Source organism: Toxorhynchites rutilus, chromosome 2 (assembly GCF_029784135.1).
Source record: "Toxorhynchites rutilus septentrionalis strain SRP chromosome 2, ASM2978413v1, whole genome shotgun sequence".
Taxonomy (NCBI): Eukaryota; Metazoa; Arthropoda; class Insecta; order Diptera; family Culicidae; genus Toxorhynchites; species Toxorhynchites rutilus.
The window spans coordinates 83,440,104-83,461,309 of record NC_073745.1 but is presented as its reverse complement, the minus strand read 5'-3'; the positions used below and the strand labels follow the sequence as shown (position 1 = coordinate 83,461,309).

Below are 21,206 nucleotides of genomic sequence, written 5' to 3'. Positions count from 1 at the left end.
ATTGATAAAGCAAATATAATTAATGAAAAGTTTAAGAATTTTCACTGTTTTCTTTCTGTTAATTCCTGGTAGGGTAGGTTTTTTCAGCTCCTCGAAATCAAGCCTCCTCCATCCGCCTAGGATGCCTGATATCATCTGTTGAAGTACCGTCCAAGCTAGTTGGACGCGAACACATGTACAAAACTTGTGATTTACTGTTTCTGCAACTCGGCTGTCGCAGTGTGTACAATTTTCGTCATCTATACGCCGCATCACGAAAAATAATTTTCCATGTTCAATTTTCTCGTTCACACATAAGTACAGTTTTGAACGCTGTTCTGAAGTAAGATGCTTCGATGCAATATTTCGCCACGTGCGTGGCCAGTCATCTGCTGGATTATTTCGTTCCACCCTTGGTGTTTCGGTTTGAATGACGAAATGATTGTGGATTTGATCGGCGGAGGGGTTTTGTAGGATTTGGTGTGGAATTTGGGATAAGTTTTGTAGGATTTGTTTGAGGTCAGGAAGATCTACTGAAATTTGTGGTCGAGGATTTGTTTGGAAAAGAAAGGAACTGTAATAAGGAAGGGATCCGATCTCTTTCAAATTTTCTTTTGTAACATCAGACCGCCTTTTTCCTTGCAGCGAGCCAACAGCATCATCGGGACGCGGGCAACAGTCCCTCTCCAGAGAAATGTTCCCATCGTTGATGTAATCTTCGCTATATGTACGTTCAACGGTGGGAGAATGGACGCGAGGTACCATATCCTAGAGGTACCGAACGTGTGAGGCATGATCTCTTTTTGATGCAGCGTCAGCATACGCAGAGAGTGCAGCCACATTAGTTGCGAAAACTTCACCACCAGCGCATTCCAGTTTAGTGTTGTCATGTGCTTTATCGAGTTTGCGAAAACTACACCCAATATTTTGACTACATCGGCTGTTTGCAGCCACTGGGTGTTGAAAATGTCGTTTTCGCAAAACCCAACATCGATAGCAACAGTTTTCCTCAAATTCAATTTTGCCCCAGCAGCATTTTCGAAGCGAGTAAAGAGTTCATGCATCGCTTCAATTTGCGCTGCCGATGTGACGATCACGCTGATATCATCCGCATACGCTACCAGCAGATCGTTCCCGCATACACTTTCGAGTCTGCACACTAGTGGATGGAGATACAGTACGAAGAGGTGCATTGACAACGGGTCCCCCTGTCGTACCGATCGTTGAATCTCGAACGACCGTGAGAGATGTCCGTTGATAAGCAGTCGAGACGCAGATCGACTGACGATGTGCGAGAGTAGAGAGATGAAATCGTCGTTGAAGCCGAGAGAACGCATGATTTGGAAGAGAAAAGAATGCCGGACCCGATCAAACGCATGGTCGAGATGTGAGCTTCCCAGCACGACGGTCATGACGGAGACTCGCTATGCGGTCTTTCAGAGCAAGAGTGGCTTGGAAAATGTTCCGCTCTGAGTTCGAGCATTTCTGACCTTCGCTTAGCACGTGGTGTTCCCTCATCACCCGCTCCAGCCTAGTTTTGAGGATACGGGAGAACAGCTTATAATCGCTGTTGAGCAGTGAGATCGGTATGATCGGGCCGTATGGTCGCCTCCCCTCTTCTTGACCAGCACGATGATACCCTCCACAAACGCTGGAGGAATATTTCCGCTGAGCGCCTCGTTCAGCAGAAGGTTCAGCTCGCGGTGGATGACGTCGAACATGCGATGGTAAAACTCTCTCGGTATTCCATCGCAGCCTGGAGATTTTTGTGGTGCGCTTTCGGTTATCGCAGACCATATTTCTGCTGTCGTAATGTCGCTCATGCAGACTTCGTTGTTTGGCGGAATAACACGTTCACATATGAAACTGTTCCCATCGGCCTCTCTCGCCTCCTCTGAGTATAGTGACGAAATGTAGGTGACCATGTGGTCCTCGATCGATCTCGACTCTGTTATTGTTTGCTCCCGCTCTGTCTGCAGCTGTGTGATTATGGTTTTCTTTCTCCGTCTTTTCCCCAACTGGAATATCGATATGGGTTCTCCCGCCACGTATGTTTCGTTGATTCTCATGAAATTGTGAGAAAATCTCCTTTGGAGCGCTAGTATTTCGCCTTTCAGTCGGTTGATGGTGGTCAACATTTCTGGATGCTGGTAGTATCCGTCGTATGCACGTCGTAGTTCGCCGTACAGACGTTGATGTTCACTGTGGAATTCATCGAAAACGGATCGACTTTTCCACTTAAAGAAGCGCTTTATTTTGGGTTTCGCGAAACATAGCCACCACTCAATCCAAGAGCCGTAATTTCTGCGTTGTCGGGTCCAGTATTGCCACTTATACTGGAATTCCGCAACGTTTTCGTTAGTCATAAGATATGGTCGAAGGGACCAAAATCCACGACCATGTTCTTGTCCAAGGTGGGGAAGACATAGACGAAGTGTGAGCGCTTTGTGGTCGGTGAACGAGCAGACATGGGTGTGTGCTGCTCGCAAGTGGTCGCGCAGACTGCTGCTGACATAGATGGGGTCTAGGCGCGACTGGGCGTTGCGACAGACGTACGTGAAACCACTATCACTGGGACATAGTTTCTCCCATACGTCGTGCAGCAGTAGTTGCTGGACGGCTGCTTTGAGAGCGGGACTCGCATTCGGGCTGCTTGAATCGCATGTTCGAAGCACGCAATTGAAATCGCCGGTCAAGATTACATTCGTGGTGTTATGACGAAAGTAGTAGGGAAGCGTTTCGTGGAAAAAAAAATCTCGAACGGCGCGTTGTGAAGAACCGGAGGGAGCGTAAACATTGCAGATCGTCGTGTCTTGCACTCGCAGCGCAATCAGTCGGCTGTCCAGACTTCTCTCAACGTTTGTAACTTGTATATGTTGTTTTAGAGCAATAGCTGTGCCCCTTTTCGTATGGTCTACATTGAAGAAAACGACGTAGCCAGGCAAAGAGAGCTACTCGTTCTCTACTTCTTGCAGACACACGATTTCAAGGCTCAGACTGTTGACGAAGTTTCGTAAAGCGTTCAGTTTCGTGAGGTTCGTGATGGTAGCGATGTTGATGGACGAAATGTTATACGATGTGGGAGCCATTTAGATTAGCATCACTTCAAAACTCTCACCGTCGGTATCTTCCCGGCGAGGTTTTTTACCAGCCGGTCGTCCTCGGTTCGATTTGCTGCTGTTGGATGTGGTAGAGTCATCTGTTTCATTACCATTGAAAAAAAATTTTTTGAAAAAATCGTCCACAGCTACGACAGCTTGCGGTGGCGCTAGCAATTTGGTTCGTTGAGATTGGGCTACAGGCTGGCTGTTTGCATTCGGTTTTGGACATGAGGTGCTTTCGGGCTGCCCACTTGTGTGCGTTTTTGAACCCGAGGGTTCACTCTGGTTCGTAACACTCGGCAGTTCCGGAAACACTTGTGATGATGTCAGTGGTGGAACGGTAGATTTCTTCGTTTGTGTCGGTCTCTCACCAGCTGATTTCTTGTGTTGTTGATTGGAGGTTGACCTATTAGTCTGTCCAGATTGCTTCGCCACGTTCGCGTAGCTTTGCTGGTACATACGCTTTTTGTTCTGGATACATGATATGCCAGTGTGTGCTTGCTCTTTGCAGTGGCGGCAGGAATGAAGCTGTCCCTTATACACGACAAACGCTTGCTCTCCGTCGATTGTTACCCACGAATCTATATTTCGCTTTACCAGCATACGAGCGGACCAAATGCCGAGCGGTATACCTTGGGATTCATTGTTTTCGCCCCACGATACTTCTCTGATCTAGATTACTTCACCGAACGCAGTGAGAAAATCGACGACTTTCCTTTCGGATACATCTTCCGGGAGATCGTAAATACGTACTTCTACACTACCATCTTCCAGCGTAATTCGAAGAGTGTGTTTCTTCCCCTCACACTCCACTTCGTGCTTTCCGTCATGTTCATCGACGACTTTTTGTGCGATCGCCAATTCACTGACTTTTACGAACGCACATGCATCACTTCTGTGGCACTGAAGTCGTTTGATGTCTTCCATCTTCAATCCGAGAACTGAAGAACAAAATCCAACAAGCTTTTCGACCGACGGCTTAACGGCGAACTGAGAATAGTCTATTTGAAACGTGTTTTCTCGCCTCATCGCGGAACACTGATCACGCGACGCGGCACAGTATAGTATTAGAAAAATCAACGGTTAATGCTTCACTTGTGATAGGCGCAATGGGAATATACGTCTGCACGTCTCAAAAGCTGAGCGGTATATGTTAGTAGTCGAAACATTTGTAAAATGTACACATTTTTTTGTAAATATTACAAAAACTTTGTTAAACTAATCTCAGATGCAATGTACACCCCTACCAATGATTCGTACATTTTACTTCATAGCATCTGTAACCTTGAGTAATTTCATTTCTGGCAACTGTGTGTATGCAACCGCCATTTCTCTAATGGAAGCGAAGCGATACGGAGGTAAACATTTGGTTTTATTATGATTCATTTTACCTAAATATTTTCCTTTTTCAGCTTAAAATCGTAGAAATCCATAACAACGGTTTCACGCAGCCGTAAGTGTTTAGATAAACTAAACATCAGAGGCCAAAAACGGCGGATGTCGACGTGCACAATTGATTGATCCGATTATTGTTTGTTTTTTCCCCTTATTCTATTATCCAAAGATCGCAACCAACAGCAGCAATTGACCGCCTCTCGATCGATTCGTTGTTCCAGGAAACGATGGATATCAGTTGGGCCAATCGTACCGTAAGCAGCAAGGAAACCAACAACAACCGTTTTACACTGAGCAATCAACAGCGACCGATTCGGACAACATTGACTCGGATGGAAGCAGCAGCAACAGCGCGGATTGTCGGTGTTATTCCATATACTGTCTACAGCAAAAACTCCACTAGCTGATGAACGATATGCTACGGCGAAAGTATCACAATTTCAAACACATCGTCCCGACAACATTAATTCTACAACAGTACTTGGCGACGGCACCCAGCGAAAACCATCATCATCACTACCACCGACAGCAGTCCACTAATCCTTCCATCGAAGGATCGGAGGGAAAGCGATATGTGTCCCATTTGTGACACAATTTCCTCCACAAATCACGACTTTACGGAGCTCAACAACAGAAAATCCGCGTTTGAGGATGATGGGGAGGGTCAGTTTGCGTGGTAAATTTGCTTCAAGGCGCTTCGTTACTGGATCGGTACATGCTACCTCCGCTCGAATTTGGAGCGTCACATCAAGCAGTGACATCCTTAATTCTGGTCGTATTGACAGCGCGGAGGCAGAGATCCAAATCCATCGTCGACATGGCAGAAAAAAAAATCGTATAAAGCCTAGCGCCAAACCGAGTCAACTGCCCCTACTGGCATGTTCCCCTCGGACATCAGCATAGGATCGGAAAACAACAGTCCACTGGAGAAAATTGCGATCTCTTCGAAGGTATTGCCCACGACAGATTCCACCGTAAAGAAGATTTTTTCTGATATCGAACTCTAGGGGGGAGGTATTGGAAAATCGAAATAATCACATCCAATGTGCAGCGGTTCTAAGCTAACATGTGGATGAGTGGAGAATTCTATCAAATTTAAAGAACAAGTACTACGAATTTTGATCTACAATGGTCAATCCGCATGTGACTGAACTGGAAGATTTTTTTCACTATGCAGCTTCCATTGGGATTTCCAGTAAAAATAGGTAAATGCTCAATTATTTTAAAAATTTCGCAAATGTCCGAAAAGGCACACTTTTGAGTACTGTGATACCCAACTCGCTCGCTAAAAGCATGCTGGAAAAGCTTTTCAATATTTTATAAAAATAAGAATAGAATAAGAATATTAATAAAACTAAAAATATTTTAAATAAAAATTATATTAAACCAATGGGGGGCCAACAAATCAGCCATTACTAAAGCCGAAATTGAGCCAACACTGGACTTACAAACCATAGTTTTGTTTTACATTTGTGTCTACCAATTTTTTTTCGTAAGATGTACCAATGATTAGTAGGGTAGAAAATGACTAGAGAATAATTTGGTAATATTTACCAAAACATTGGTCATATATACTAAATTTTCCTCTCAGTGTAGTATGCAGTCAGAGCGGACCATGTAGCATTTACCATGGTGAATCGGCTCTATATCATGTGCAGACAGAGTGGACCATGTATCAATCATTTGTATATTGAATTTAAACAATTTTCAGGCGCCGAATTCAAACCAACAAAACTTTTTCTACACTGGAGAAATAGTTTAGTAAAAGCAGCTACCAAATCTTTAGTAGCCAAAACATTGGTAAAATATACATATTTTTTGTAAATATTATCAAAATCGCGTAAAACCGGTGTCAGACGCAATGAACGTTCTTACCAAGGATTCGTATATGTTACTTCATACCATTAGTAACCTTGTTTTATTTTGTCATACCTAACATCTGTGAAGCGCGCACTTTGCAATTGCCATTTCTCTTTTGGAGACGAAGATATTCGGAGGTGAGCATTTTGTTGATGTTATGTTTCATTACATGTATACATATTTAATATTATTAACATATGTTTTTCCTTTGTTCATGGGGACACGAGAGAACAAAATACGAATGAAACGTGCTGTGCTACCGACACTCTGTTAATCAGCTATCCCCGTCTCTAAATAATGCAAACCAGAGCGATGCAGTAGGAAGAGGAACGGAAACTTTTTCGAGTACTCGAAGGAAGGTATTGAATTAGAGAGACTTTAAACTCTGAGAGTTCATTCGTCTCTTAGGGAGTACTCGAGACTTTGGAAATGCATATGAAATTGATGTGGTTGAGGCTGCGATAGTAATTTTCCCCTTGTACGCTGCTCATAGAATAATTGATGTTATTAAGTACTGTTATTATTATTCACAATGATCATTTTTATATTGTAGAATAATTGATACTATTTATAGAATAAGTTATATGTTAGTAGTATAATGTATTTTAAGTATGTGGAGTTAAATGTAATCAATTACATTTTTTGAATTAAAAATAATTATTAAAAAATATTTTCATAATCCCTGATAGGTAATCATCACAAATGAGAAGCAACATTTTCACTCATATTGCACCAATGTTGGACCAACAAATAGCAGTTTGTTTGACATTTTTTCCTACATTTTTGCTTTCGTAACATGTACCAATGATTAGTAGGGTAGAAAATGAGTAGAGAATTGGTAACATGTACCAAAAAATTCGTCATAATTACTAAAATTTCCTCTCAGTGTAGAAGCTAATACACCCATACCTCGCTTTACGGCCTATATACGTTCCTGGGTCGCTAAGAAAAAAGCCGTATAACGAATCAATTATTCCAATACAAATTCATGCAAACTCTATCGGATCGGTTCCAATCTTGTTCAACGAAAAGCCGTATAAAGAGCGGCCGTATAGCGAGGTATGGGTGTAGGTACCTTGTTGAAATTTACTTGAACCCGTTAGTGTAAAATGTGCACATTCTGAGTATATTGGGTTGGGGAAAAAGAAGTGTCGTATATTGTCAATATATGGCAACACTTAAACATATCTTGTGTTGTACTTATCGCATCGGGTCATACTATACGGCTATTTAAAGACGACAATCAATCTGTGCTACAAGTGTCGTTTTGACAGTGTTGTGATTGTCCTTTTCAGTCTCAAGTTATAGCACTTCAAAGATGGAGTCCACCAAGCAAGAAATTCGCCATATTTTACGTATTTACTACCTGCGAGGTAAAGTTGCAACGAAGGCGGCAGAAAAAAATCGTGTAGTTTATGGACCCGATACTGTAACGATTCGCACAGCACAGCGTTAGTTTGATCGATTTCGTTCTGGTGTAGTGGCTTATTTGATAGCGAGCTTATATAAGATACACCCCGTACTGGTAGGCCAATCGTCGTGGAAACCGATTAAATCGTGGAAATCATCCAAGTAGACCGGCATGTGAGCACACGCTCGATTGGCCAGGAACTGGGTATATACCATAAAACCGTTTGGGACCATTTGCAGAAAATTGGATTCCAAAAAAAGCTGGATGTATGGGTGCCACACGTATGGAAGGTGGAAACAACATTATGACCAACATCTTAACGGCGATGCAGTAGTGGATGGAAGCGGTACGACGATAGATTTAAGAGCACGTGCAGTCGATGACCGTTTTCCGGCCCCTGATCTCCAAGAAGTAGAGAAAGAGATTAGACGGCTGAAAAACAATAAAGCTGCTGGTATCGACAATTTACCGAGCGAGCTACTAAAATACGGTGGTGATGCACTCGTTAGAGCACTGCACTGGGTAATCGTCAAGATTTGGGAGGATGAGCGCTTACCGAAGGAGTGGATGGAAGGGATCGTGTGTCCAATCTACAAAAACGGCGATAAGCTGGATTGCGGTATGAATTCGTGTACTTGGACTCACTGGTGACCGCCGATAATGACACCAGCAGAGAAATACAAAGACGCATTATGGCAGGAAATCGTGCTTACTTTGGACTCCGGAAGACGCTACGGTCGAGTAAAATTCGCCGCTTAACGAAGTTAACCGTCTATAAAACATTGATTAGACTGGTAGTCCTCTACGGCCACGAGACGTGGGTTATGCTCGCGGAGGACCAGCGCGCTCTTAGTGTATTCGAACGGAAGGTGTTGCGCACCATCTACGGTGGAGTGCAGATGGATGACGGAATGTGGAGAAGGCGAACAAACCATGAGCTGCACCAATTGCTGGGAGAACCACTCATCGTTCACACCGCGAAAATCAGCCGGCTGTTGGGCTGGGCACGTCGTTAGAATAGCCCATTGAAAATGGTCCTCGACAACGACCCGATAGGAACGAGGAGAAGAGGTGCTCAGCGCACATGGTCCGGTGACCAATTCATGAAAAAATGTATGTTTTATAACAATACTTTCTCTATGTAGTGGATCGTTATAACAAAAGTAACACTTTTTTCCTCTCCTGATTATTGGATCTCTTTTGACATTTCTACTGGATTCTTTTTGACAACCAATTTGATTCCATCCGTATGACCCAGATGTACACCAGTGGTCAGATAATGTGGAAGCCATGACGAAAACAAAAGAGCAAGTGCAGTGTATCACTGACAAATTTCAGAAAGTTCTATAGAACTACTATGGAACTCGTTTTCGCGGATAATCGGGGTTCTACTGTGTATATAAACATTTTTCTTTAATTCTAAGGTTATTAAGGCAGGAAACCGATTACTCGCGGTCGACTCGAGTTTAAATGGGTGACATAACGTTTGAATTAAAAAAATGGACAAAAATTGCCGATTTTTCATGGGTCTACCTTCACACGCACTGACGAAACTAACCATGCAGCATCAATCATAGTGACCTATGAGACAGCAGAAAAAAATTGACGACTCTATCAGTTGAAAACGGACATTGTGCGGCACTTTGTGGACGCCGGATACGCCCGTTTCGGTATCTACAATATTTTGGCACTATTGGACAACAATCAGAGCATCGAAAGAGAGCTCGGTTCCGGACGGCCGACGGCCCTGTACGACAAGAAGCTACTATGGTTGCTGAAGAGGAAGATCGAGGGAAAAGTGGCTACATCGCTGCGTGCGCTTAACCGGGAAGTCGGTACAACCGGGCAAACAGTGAAAAAGTACCTGGTGAACATGGACATACATGTCAGGAAGCGGAAGTCCCGTCCACTGGTCTTGGAGCTGCAGTCAATGACGTAGCGGCAGCGGCTGAATAAGATGGTCAAGTCGATTTCCCGGCGAATCGCGACATGGCGGTGGTGATGTACGACGAGACCTATCTCACCCTGGATGGCAACGACTGGTAGGGCACTTCGTATTTTACTTCCCCACGAAGGAAGTGAGCTCCGAAGTGAAGTTTATTTCACACACCAAGTTCCCCAAGGAGGTGCTACTGTGGCTGACAATCAGCGAGAAGCGAATGTCAAAGCAGCTCTTCTTTAGCTCCGGACTGGGCATGAACGGGGTAATTTATAGTACGAAGTGCCTGCCGGAAGTTGCGTCGAAACGATCGTTAGAGGAGATGGAGCGGCTGAATATCGATGTGGTACCCAAGTCGGCGAATCCGCCCAACGTCCCCCAGTTGCGTCCCATCGAGAATTCCTGGGCAAACCTGAAGCATATGATCTACTCCAACAATTTTGTCGCGAAAATTGAGAAGGAATTTTCGCTTAACTTTTGAAAAGGTCCTATGTAACAAAAGTAAACAAATCGAGTTAATGGATGCACTCTCTTAGTTTCCAATCATTGAATGCATTACAAAAACAATCGTTCATGTATCTATCTTCTTCATCTTTTTATCGCCGATACAAAAAATATCCAATGTGCAGATTCGTATTTTAAGCACTCGGCTGTTACTTCGGACGCCACTTGTTACCGTTAGCGTCGTTTATTCGTTATTTTTGTATTATTTGTATTTAGTGTGTAAGAAAATATGCCATAAAAATACTTACCCAGTGCTAGGGATTAGGTTAAGACAACATTACACTAACATATGAAAGCTGGAAAAGAGAATGAGTGTCACGCGGAAATAGAGATGGGGATAAGAATGAACAATAGTAAACAATAGTGAGAAAAGTAAGGAAAAGTTGAGAGGAGTGACCGAGGAAAGCGAAAGAAAGAGAGAATGTACAGGGCAGATGAAAGAAGAACTGCCAGAAGAATTCATTTCCTGGCAGCATCGACTATCGCACGGACTGGAAAAAAGTACACGGAAAATAAGATTTAAAAATTTTAATTTTAAAAAGCGAAAGATTTGGACTGATTACACTAAGAGAAAAGCTAATCAAGACTCGGAAAAAATAATTGGCATTATTTTTTTACACCGGAGTGTAGGAGAGGTTAAAAAGCGAACATTGTTGGTGGTACACGTGGCGGCATTTGCCTGAAATCCTTCTAAAAAAAAAAATTAAACTATGGTTCCGATAAGTGACTTACTAGTGCGCGTACGTTTGTGAAGAAGAAATTTAAAGCACCAAATTTGCATAAATAGTGATTCATTCATAAGCGCGAATTCGCTGATAGGTTAGAAGAAGAATTGTAAACGGGTCTTGATTCGATTATCGACGAATTTGTTCATTGATAGAGTTTCTCCAAGTGGTTCGTGACACGGATAACAATTATTAAAACACTGCTAGAATATTTATTAGTGCAATTCATTCGTACATTCATTTTCAAGATGAATTTTGATTCATTATACCGGAAGTTAGAGGTTTCTCATTTAGGCGTAGATGAAGTAGAGCATGAACTGTTAATCCGGAACATATTATATGATCCGAATGAACACGAGAGTATCAAGCGGCGTAAGCTGAAAGATCAGTTGAAACGTGAGAGAGAGCATAGCAATCCAATCACGTTCTATCAGATAACTTGGCGATCGACCAAGGATGAAATACAAACAATAATGATGAAGCTCGTAGCGATTGGTTCCTTACTAGAGAATCCTAAAATGGATACTAGAAATAAAGAGAAAATTAAAACAAAACTGATTCATTACAAATCCCGCATCGCACGTTTGAATTCAGCATCGGACTCTCAGAAATTTGCCCCAGATATTAATAGACTTGAAAAAGAATTAAATCAGATTTGTTGTAACCATTTCCCAATGTTAGCTGAGATCCCTGAAATGAGTAACGTGGAAGAGGAAATTTCGAAGCAGTTACAAGAAGTGAGAACGGAAATAGATGATCTAAATCAAAGTGTAGGAGCTGTAGGCCTTATTTCTGAGGAATCAGAAGAGGCAAATAGAACGGTCAAATTGATTCAGGAAAAGGAGGAAGAGCTAGAAAATTCAACGAAGCGTACAGAGGAAATATTGGAAAAATTGTCAGAATATGAAGAGGGTGAAGCCGAGAATTTACCCGATCTGTTCAGGGCTTTCAAAGATTTCGTTATTCAAACATCTGAACAAGAGAAAACAAGACGTCAGAAAGAATTAGAGAGACAGCATCAAAGGGTGAATGACGTAGAAAAACGTATTTACAATAAGAAAAAGCTAGAGAAATTGCTTTCAAATTTAAGCACAAGTATGAAAACCGAAGCGATGAATCCGCCTAAACCGAAAGTTTGTTTACATGAAATACCGAATCAAATGAATACGAGACAGGGCATTAGGAAACATTTAAAAAGAAACGAAAGCTCTCACACTGAAAGCTCACTATCTGATGGCTCGGAAGATTCAACGAAAGATACGCGGAAACACCGAGTGAATAAATCGGTTAATATACATAAATCTCGCACGATTCATAATTCTAAAACTAAGAGGAAATCGAGGAAAGCGAGATCGGAATCGGAAAGCTCAAATGATTCGAAAGGATCTCATAGTGAGTGGTCGCGAGAAACCAGCTCAGAAAGTTCTTCTAGATCGCGAACTCGTAGGAGTAGAAAAGTAAGGAGATCTAGCAGTATAACAGTTAGACGTATACCAATAGCGGAATGGAAAATTAAATATGACGGTAGAGATGAGGGTCGGAAAATAGCAGAGTTTCTGAAAGAGGTTAAGATGAGAGCCCGAGCAGAATACGTAAGCGAGAAAGTTTTGTTTCGGTCTGCAATACATTTGTTCACTGGCAGAGCAAAAGATTGGTACCTAGAGGGATATGAAAATAGAGAATTCAGAACCTGGTCTCAGTTGAAAAGAGAACTGAAGCGTGAGTTCTTGCCTCCCGACTTAGACTTTCAGTTGGAAATCCAGGCAACTAATCGTCGTCAAGGACGAAGCGAAAAATTTATTGATTATTTTCACGAAATGCAGAAGATTTACCATTCCATGACCAAACCAATTTCAGAACGACGAAAGTTCGAAATTATTTGGCGTAACATGCGACATGAGTATAAAAATGCGATGACAGGTGCAAATATAAGTTCTCTATCAAAATTGAGAAAATTTGGCAGGATAGTGGATGAAAATAATTGGTATTTATATCATAGACCAGCTGAAAATAGCTATAAACCACGAAATTTACAGGTGAACGAGGTGACAGAAGTGAAAGAGAGTGCAAATAAAAATGGAAATCAGAAAGGGAATAACTCAAAAATATTTCAGAATCCAAAAGTAAAACCCATTAAACAGCGCGAAACAACCAAGGGTAACATGCATCAAGATGCAGAAATGAGGGATCAGACTACGAACCCAATGGAAGGATCGAGTCAGGGAACATTTCGTACTCTTGTGGAAAAATACGTACGACCACAAATCGGCATTTGCTATAACTGTCGAAAATCTGGACATCATTATGTGGAATGTCCTGATAAACGTCAAAAGTTTTGTAGAATATGCGGATTTATGGATGTATTTACCAGTATGTGTCCGTTTTGTCAAAAAAACGTGGGCAATTCAGTTTGAAAGGGCAAATTGAATGTTATGATCAAAATCCCTTAGACGGCGTGCATATTTCGCAGAGTCTTCTTCTAGACGCATTGGAACCATTATCTGAATCTGATTACTGTTATTTGCCCGAAGTTGAAGAGCTTGTTATGAAAATGAATGGTGATCCACGTCCATTCGTAAAAGTTAGCATCCTAGGAAAAGAAGTAATTGGCTTACTTGACAGTGGAGCGCAGTGCTCAGTTCTTGGAATGGGTGCAGAAAAATTTCTGAAATCATTAAGATTAAAGATAAATTCATCTCATACGAATTTAATTAACGCCGCAGGCAAAACAATCCCTGTTATTGGTCAGGTTGATTTGCCGATACGTCTGGGTGAAGTCGAAAAAGTAATTTGTACGATTATTGCTCCACAGTTGAATCATCGATTGATTTTAGGCGCAGGCGACTTTTGGAAAGCATTCGGAATTCAACCGAACATTCCATGCATAGTCGAACTTGGCGAAATAACCGAGTTAGATACTGTAACAAAATTAACCCAACAACAGGAACAGCGTTTAGATGAAGTCAAAAAACTTTTTAAAGTATCTGTCGAGGGAGAATATCTTGATATAACACCGTTAATCACTCATAAAATAGAAATAAAAGATGAATATAAACATCTACCACCCATACGAATAAACCCTTATCCTACGTCACCTTCGATTCAGATAAAAATAAACCAAGAACTGGATAAGCTACTGACTCAAAATGTCATTGAAAAGAGCCACAGTGAGTGGTCTCTCAGCACCGTACCGGTTGTAAAACCTAATGGCGAAGTACGATTATGTTTGGATGCTCGTCGTCTTAATGAGAGAACACGAAGAGATGCGTATCCTTTACCACATCAAGACCGAATACTTAGCCGGTTGGGATCGAGTAAGTATTTGTCGACGATCGATCTCACGAAAGCTTTTCTTCAGATACCACTCGAACCCAACTCGAGAAAGTATACGGCTTTCTCGGTGCTCGGTAGAGGGCTTTTTCAATTTAATAGACTTCCCTTTAGTCTCGTGAACAGCCCAGCAACATTATCCAGACTGATGGACGAGGTTTTAGGATACGGAGAACTCGAGCCAGAAGTATTTGTGTATCTTGACGATATTGTCGTCGTCACAGAGACTTTTGAGCGACATATTGATTGTTTAGAAGAAATAGCAAAACGACTCGAAGTTGCTAACTTGTCGATTAATATGGAGAAGTCGAAGTTTTGTTTGAACGAACTCCCTTATTTAGGATATTTACTTACTCCAGAGGGCTTGAAACCGAATCCGGATCGAATAGAGGCCATTGTCAACTATGAGCGACCATCTTCAATCCGAGCTTTGCGTCGTTATCTTGGCATGGCGAATTATTATCGTCGCTTTATATGCCACTTCAGTGAGATCACCGCTCCACTTACGAATTTACTCCGTAAAAAGCCGAAATCGATTGTTTGGAATGATGAAGCTGAGCAGTCATTTATTAAAATCAAGGAGAGTTTGATAGCTGCTCCAGTCCTCTGTAATCCCGATTTTATACGACCATTTCAAATACAAAGTGACGCAAGCGACACAGCCATAGCGGCGATACTAACACAACATCACGACGACGGAGAGAAGGTTATTGCCTACTTTTCTCAGAAGCTGACACCAGCTCAACAGGCCTACGCAGCATCTGAAAAAGAAGGTCTGGCTGTGCTTTCAGCCATCGAGAAGTTCAGACCGTATATAGAGGGAACTCATTTCATGGTTATCACAGATGCTTCAGCATTAACCAACATCATGCGAGGCAAATGGCGCACATTTTCGCGTTTAAGCAGATGGAGCATCGCGCTCCAAGGCTATGACTTCGAGATAAAGCACCGTCGAGGTAAAGATAATATCATTCCCGACGCATTATCTCGCGCTGTAGAGAGTATTGATCTGTGTACCCATGACGATTCTTGGTATACCAAGCTCTTAACGAACGTGAAAGACTATCCGGAAGAAAATCCCGATTACAAAATAGAACAGGGAAAATTATTTAAATTGGTTCCGACCAGAAATGAAGTGCTAGATTATAGCCATGAATGGAAACTGTGTATTCCGTTGAGTATGAGATCACAGATTTTACAACAGGAGCACGACGATAACTTACACGTTGGCTTCGATAAAACATTAGAAAAAATTAAAAAACTGTATTTTTGGCCCAAAATGTCTTCTACAGTCCAGAAATATGTCCGTAATTGTGTCACCTGTAAGGTGAGTAAGCCGTCCAATACATCACAACATCCTGAAATGGGGAAGCAGAGATTAGTTACAAAGCCGTTTCAGATGATTTGTATCGATTTTGTACAATCCTTGCCCCGTAGCAAATCGGGAAACGCTCATCTTTTGGTGATGCTTGATCTCTTCTCGAAGTGGACAGTCCTTATTCCTGTTCGAAAAATTTCAGCCAGTTTGACCACTAAGCTTCTCGAAGAGCAGTGGTTCCGTAAATTTTCGGTGCCAGAAATTTTGATTTCTGATAATGCATCAAGCTTTGTTAGCAAAGAATTCCAAACCTTCCTTGAGAGATTTCATGTGAAACATTGGACCAATGCACGTCACCACAGCCAAGCGAATCCCGTAGAGAGACTGAACCGAAGCATAAATGCTTGCATCCGTACCTATGTAAAATTGGATCAGAAGCTGTGGGATACTTGAATATCACAAGTAGAGTATGTAATGAATAATACCGTTCATGCGTCCACCGGATTCACTCCATACCGGGTACTATTCGGGCATGAAATAGTTTCGAATGGAGACGAGCATCTTCGGGAGGTGGATACAGATGAAATATCGCCTTCAGACCGAGTAAACCGTAAACGGAATATTGACCAATCCATTTTCGAAATTGTTCGTCGAAATCTTGCGAAAGCCTATGAGCATTCTAAACGAAATTACAATTTACGATTTCATAAACCTGCTCCGGTATACCATGTTGGTCAGAATGTGTTCCGTAGAAATTTTGCATTATCTTCCGCAGGAAACGCCTATAATGCCAAATTAGGTCCAGCGTATGTTCCATGCACAGTGGTTTCTAGAAGAGGCACTAATTCTTACGAGCTCGTCGATGACAACGGGAAAAATTTAGGTGTATTTTCAGCAGCCGATCTGAAACCAGGTGTCGACGATCCTTGATAATAGTATTTTTCGCATGTTCTGAAAACTCATCCTTAATAGTATAGTTCTATATGTAAATTGATTAAGAATTACAGAGATTGAGTCGATTGGAGTCCGCGGTGTTTGTGAATGGTTAAAGTCAGATTATATTTTTGTCCTGTGCGTCTCTTGTTTCCTAGAAAAGTAGCTTCTTGTCTAGTCTTGAGCTGATCAGGGTTGAATAAAACCGCCAAATGATAAGATAGACATTCCATTAGATGTTTTTCAAAACCGGTTAATCTAAGCACTTTTATAGGATGCGACAGTGTACGGTATTCCCTTTTCATTAATTATTTAATCAGCCACGACTTGTTCACGATGATAACACCACTTTCGCTACAATGGAATTTAGGAGATAAATTCCTATTGTGAGGCTAGAGAGACTTTATCAGTGAGTGCTAAAGAAGAGATGAGTTCTCATCTGCAAGATAGCAGATTTGAAAACTCCAAGAGAGAAATGATAGGGTAAACGCGTAAAATACTGATATATTCAGCTAGTTGAATGAATCATCTATTTGAGAAAAAACGTGTCAGAAATGCCTTTTTCACAAGAGTCGAGATCTGCATATAAAGATGCTAACTCAAACCTGGGTTATTTAGAAGAGCTAACCGTTTAAATAAAAATAAACCATTCTGGTTTATTTTCTAGGGGGAGTGTAGGGTAGTGTTACCGTTAGCGTCGTTTATTCGTTATTTTTGTATTATTTGTATTTAGTGTGTAGGAAAATATGCCATAAAAATACTTACCCAGTGCTAGGGATTAGGTTAAGACAACATTACACTAACATATGAAAAGAGAATGAGTGTCACGCGGAAATAGAGATGGGGATAAGAATGAACAATAGTAAACAATAGTGAGAAAAGTAAGGAAAAGTTGAGAGAAGTGACCGAGGAAAGCGAAAGAAAGAGAGAATGTACAGGGCAGATGAAAGAAGAACTGCCAGAAGAATTCATTTCCTGGCAGCATCGACTATCGCACGGACTGGAAATAAGTACACGAAAAATAAGATTTAAAAATTTTAATTTTAAAAAGCGAAAGATTTGGAGTGATTACACTACAAAATAATCAGTAGTCCTAAAATATAGTGAGTCCACAAGTGGGGAAATATCAGGTATGTACCCAATAAAGGTACAAGTTTGGAAAAAAGGTCCGTACGTAACTCCCACTTTCCTTGCGAACAGGACCCGTTGTTTTAGAGCCTTAAAAGGATCCTTATAACCTCGAAGAGGAGAACGAGCAACGTGCGAAGAACCCATCAAGCGAACAACGATCACGATTCCAGCGAAGGAAACACCACAAACTGACATACACCAACACAGAACTGTAAGGTTAGGTAATAAAAAAACATAAAAATTATATCTACACGCTTTTCCATACTCCACATCCGAGCCTTGATCAGCTTTTTCCCCGAAGAAGCCGACCCTGAGAGCGATTGGCCTCAAGCTCGAGCTTGCCAGCATTAAAAGAGGCCTTGAGAGCCCAACCTCAAAGGTTCCCGTGGCTCAGACCAGGAACCGAGGTGTTGCGGGAGGTCCGTCTGACCCCCGAAGTAATACACTTTCCTCCGACGCTCAGAACGTCCGAAATAACAAAGCAGTCATAACAACACAAAGTCGTACTTCGGTCGTTTTGGGTTTTTGTTTCTTACAGGCGTTGTTAGCGATTTCAGTGCAATTCAACGAGTGATAACAACAATAATATGTCTTTAGAACGAAATGCTGATATTTGAATTGCTGTTTAGTAGTTAGTTTCAGATTCGCATCGTGCAACATAATATGTCCAATGTGCAAACGCGGCAGTCAAAACGTCCAATGTAACATTTTTCGTTCCTAGGCTTCAAATTTGAGCTCAAATCACTGAACAACAGTTACGATTGGTTTTTCAGAGTTATTCTTGACTGCTAGTGGTGAAAGTAGCGATAGAGATCGATACCTTTCAATACAATTCGCAGATTAATGTTCGGGTCTTCAACTTCGTTTTTCTCGAGTTGACGAAAATGTTACATTGGACCTTTTCAAAAGTTACGCGAGAATTGATAAATACGAGCAATTCCGAATGAAATCGACAAATGACAAAACATGAGTATTTTTGGTTCGAATGAAAGTTTGTATTCCGTTTGAGTTGAAGGAAATATGAGTTTTCCACAGCAATTGGGATTTTTTTTGACTCAAGCGTAACTTTTGAAAAGGGCGTATCGATTTTAGTAGGAGAAATCTTTGATAATTTATATCTCAAAAACCGTCGTACCGAAAAAGTGTCTTAGAAAGAGTTATAGAGTATTGATGTCTAAACATGAAAAAAATATACACTGAGAAAAAAAGTTAGTTTTTTTTTATTTACAAAAAAAACTTTAATTTGCAATATCCAAAATACATATTTTTAATTTTTTTTAAATTTTTTCAAAATTTAAAAAATGGGTCCAAGATGGTAAAACTATTTTTGACGAACTTTGTGGAACATCGAATTTTTATGAATTTTCGAAACTTCGAATTTTTGTATGTTAACAATCATTTTTAGCCACAAATTATGATTTCTGATATGATTTAAAACAAAAAATCTCATTATAAATCTCCTTCTAAATGTAGCCATTCTCGAGATATTTTAAAAAATATTTTTAATTTATTGTCTTTTTTATAGTAAATATTCCCTTTTAATATGTTTGTCGTGTTATACCGTCATGTTCATGAAATTTTATGAATTTGCTTATAATTTCCAATAACTTTTCCAAATACATCATTATGGTAAAAATATATGTTTAGGAGTTACGTTGAAAAACAAAAACAAAAACATGTGGGTTAACACAAAACGTAGCGATATTAAAAAATCTTTTTTTTATCTTAATACAAACTTTTAACATATTATTCGTGTTACACAATTAAAACACGAACAGTAGAATTGAAATCCCAACAACAAATATACCTTGTTGATTCAACCGGACGTTATGTGTACAAATATAATTAACTTGTTTACGTGATGCCTAGATTATACCTGAAGTCAGGTATCTCTAAGCTACCTCTGTATAGGTATATAAAGTCAGATATCTTTAAGCTACCTCTGTACAAGTATATAAAGTCAGGTACCTTTAAGGTACCTCTATAATGTATATAAAGTTACTCATATTCAAACATCGTTCATCAGTCGAACTATCTATCTTATAGAGTGAATAACAATATACCACAATGGACTACAAAAAATTTTTTTCATGTTGTAGACCGTTTCCGAAAAACGGTAAGAAATGTTCATCTGAAAAACGTTTCTTAACCGTGTCAATGGATGAGAAACTTAAGTCAATGGGATGCAATATCCTTTTAGATACATCTTTCAAAATTTGCGGATCATGCCGTTTATCTGTATACTCTCCCAAACCAAAGCAGTGTAATACTGAGGAGCAGATCAGTACAGCAGTAGGAAATACTTTAGAACAAGTATCATCAATAGTTTCAGTCGTTTCAGCATCTTCGCAAGATTCCCAAAAACAGCAATATACCAGAGTATTAACGAGCGTACAACATTGAGCTATCCAACAAGGGAGTCGCCGGTATTGACGTTTCACTAATAATGACGAAAAGGCTTGGATAGGCTAGTTACCTCGAACAAAAATTCAAAGAAATTTCTAAAAGTATTAAAAGAAATCTATTTTCCTTTTCACATGAAGAAGACGAAGAGTCGAACTTTAAACAAAAGGCAAAAGAGTTTGATGAGATTATCAATCAGCTCAAAAAGAAATTTGATGGGGGTCTCCGTAGCTCCATTGGTTGCGCGTTCGCTTAGTAAGCGATCGATCGTGAGTTCAAAACTCAGGGCCCTCATTGACCATCTTTGTGTTGTTACAGAATAGCTACGTCCACGCAACAATCAACAGCGATGGAGATCGATCCACGGTCGAAATTAGATCGATTCATCCATACAACTGCTCTGCTCTGCAAGACACATCGGGCTGCTGTTCTATAAATAACTCAACAATGATCAATCAACTGTCTCCGCTGTCCGGTGGTCTAACTGGATAATGGAAGAACGGAAAGAATATTCTTACGCCTAAATGACTACTGTGAAAATGTACCATATGCAATGGTATAGAAGGAATACTGGCGAATGGCAGCTGTGTAATGTAATGTGCTATAATTATAGATATGATAACCGTGTGACATGTACACGATTAAAATTCGGCTCTGTTGCAGCTAAAATGCTTATGAGCCTAAAATAAATAAATGGGATAAAAAAAAGAGAAATTTTACCACACAGAGACAACAAGATCAGAAAAAGATAGAATTTTAATAGTTTTGCCTAAGTCTTGGTCCGTTCAAAAAATGGAAGAAGAATTTGGCGTTAATAAATATATGGCAATTCAAGCCAAAAAACTGGCAAATGAAAAAGATGTATTGTCGACACCACATAGCAAATATGGACCAAGTTTAAGTGAAGATGTTAAAAATCATGTTTCGGAATTTTATAATGACGACGATATCAGTCGATCATTACCTGGAGAAAGAGACTATGTTTCTTTAGTCAAAGATGGAAAGCGTCAACACATCCAAAAAAGGTTATTAATAACATCATAACGGGAAACTTTCAACAGATTTAAGGAACTTGATCCAAATTGCAAAATTGGATTTAGCTCTTTTGCATCAATGCGTCCGAAGCATTACAAATTACTGAGTAATTCAGGAAATCATAACGTTTGTGTTTGTACAT

General features: G+C 40.6%; 3 long non-coding RNA genes across 3 annotated transcripts; 1 reads left to right on the top strand and 2 right to left on the bottom strand.

Annotated features, from left to right (window-relative positions):
- Positions 1–4,397: 4,397 nt before the first annotated feature.
- Positions 4,398–5,756, top strand: LOC129771298 (uncharacterized). The gene is made up of 3 exons (XR_008742330.1): positions 4,398–4,438; positions 4,493–4,533; positions 4,645–5,756. It is a non-coding gene; the product is annotated as an uncharacterized LOC129771298 (long non-coding RNA).
- Positions 5,757–15,492: 9,736 nt separating this feature from the next.
- LOC129771829 (uncharacterized) lies at positions 15,493–15,958 on the bottom strand. Its single transcript, XR_008742485.1, has 2 exons — positions 15,666–15,958; positions 15,493–15,602 (listed from the first exon to the last, which is right to left on the bottom strand). It is a non-coding gene; the product is annotated as an uncharacterized LOC129771829 (long non-coding RNA).
- Positions 15,959–16,186: 228 nt separating this feature from the next.
- Positions 16,187–17,294, bottom strand: LOC129769978 (uncharacterized). The gene is made up of 3 exons (XR_008742005.1): positions 16,568–17,294; positions 16,289–16,513; positions 16,187–16,230 (listed from the first exon to the last, which is right to left on the bottom strand). It is a non-coding gene; the product is annotated as an uncharacterized LOC129769978 (long non-coding RNA).
- Between the last annotated feature and the right edge of the window lie 3,912 nt (positions 17,295–21,206).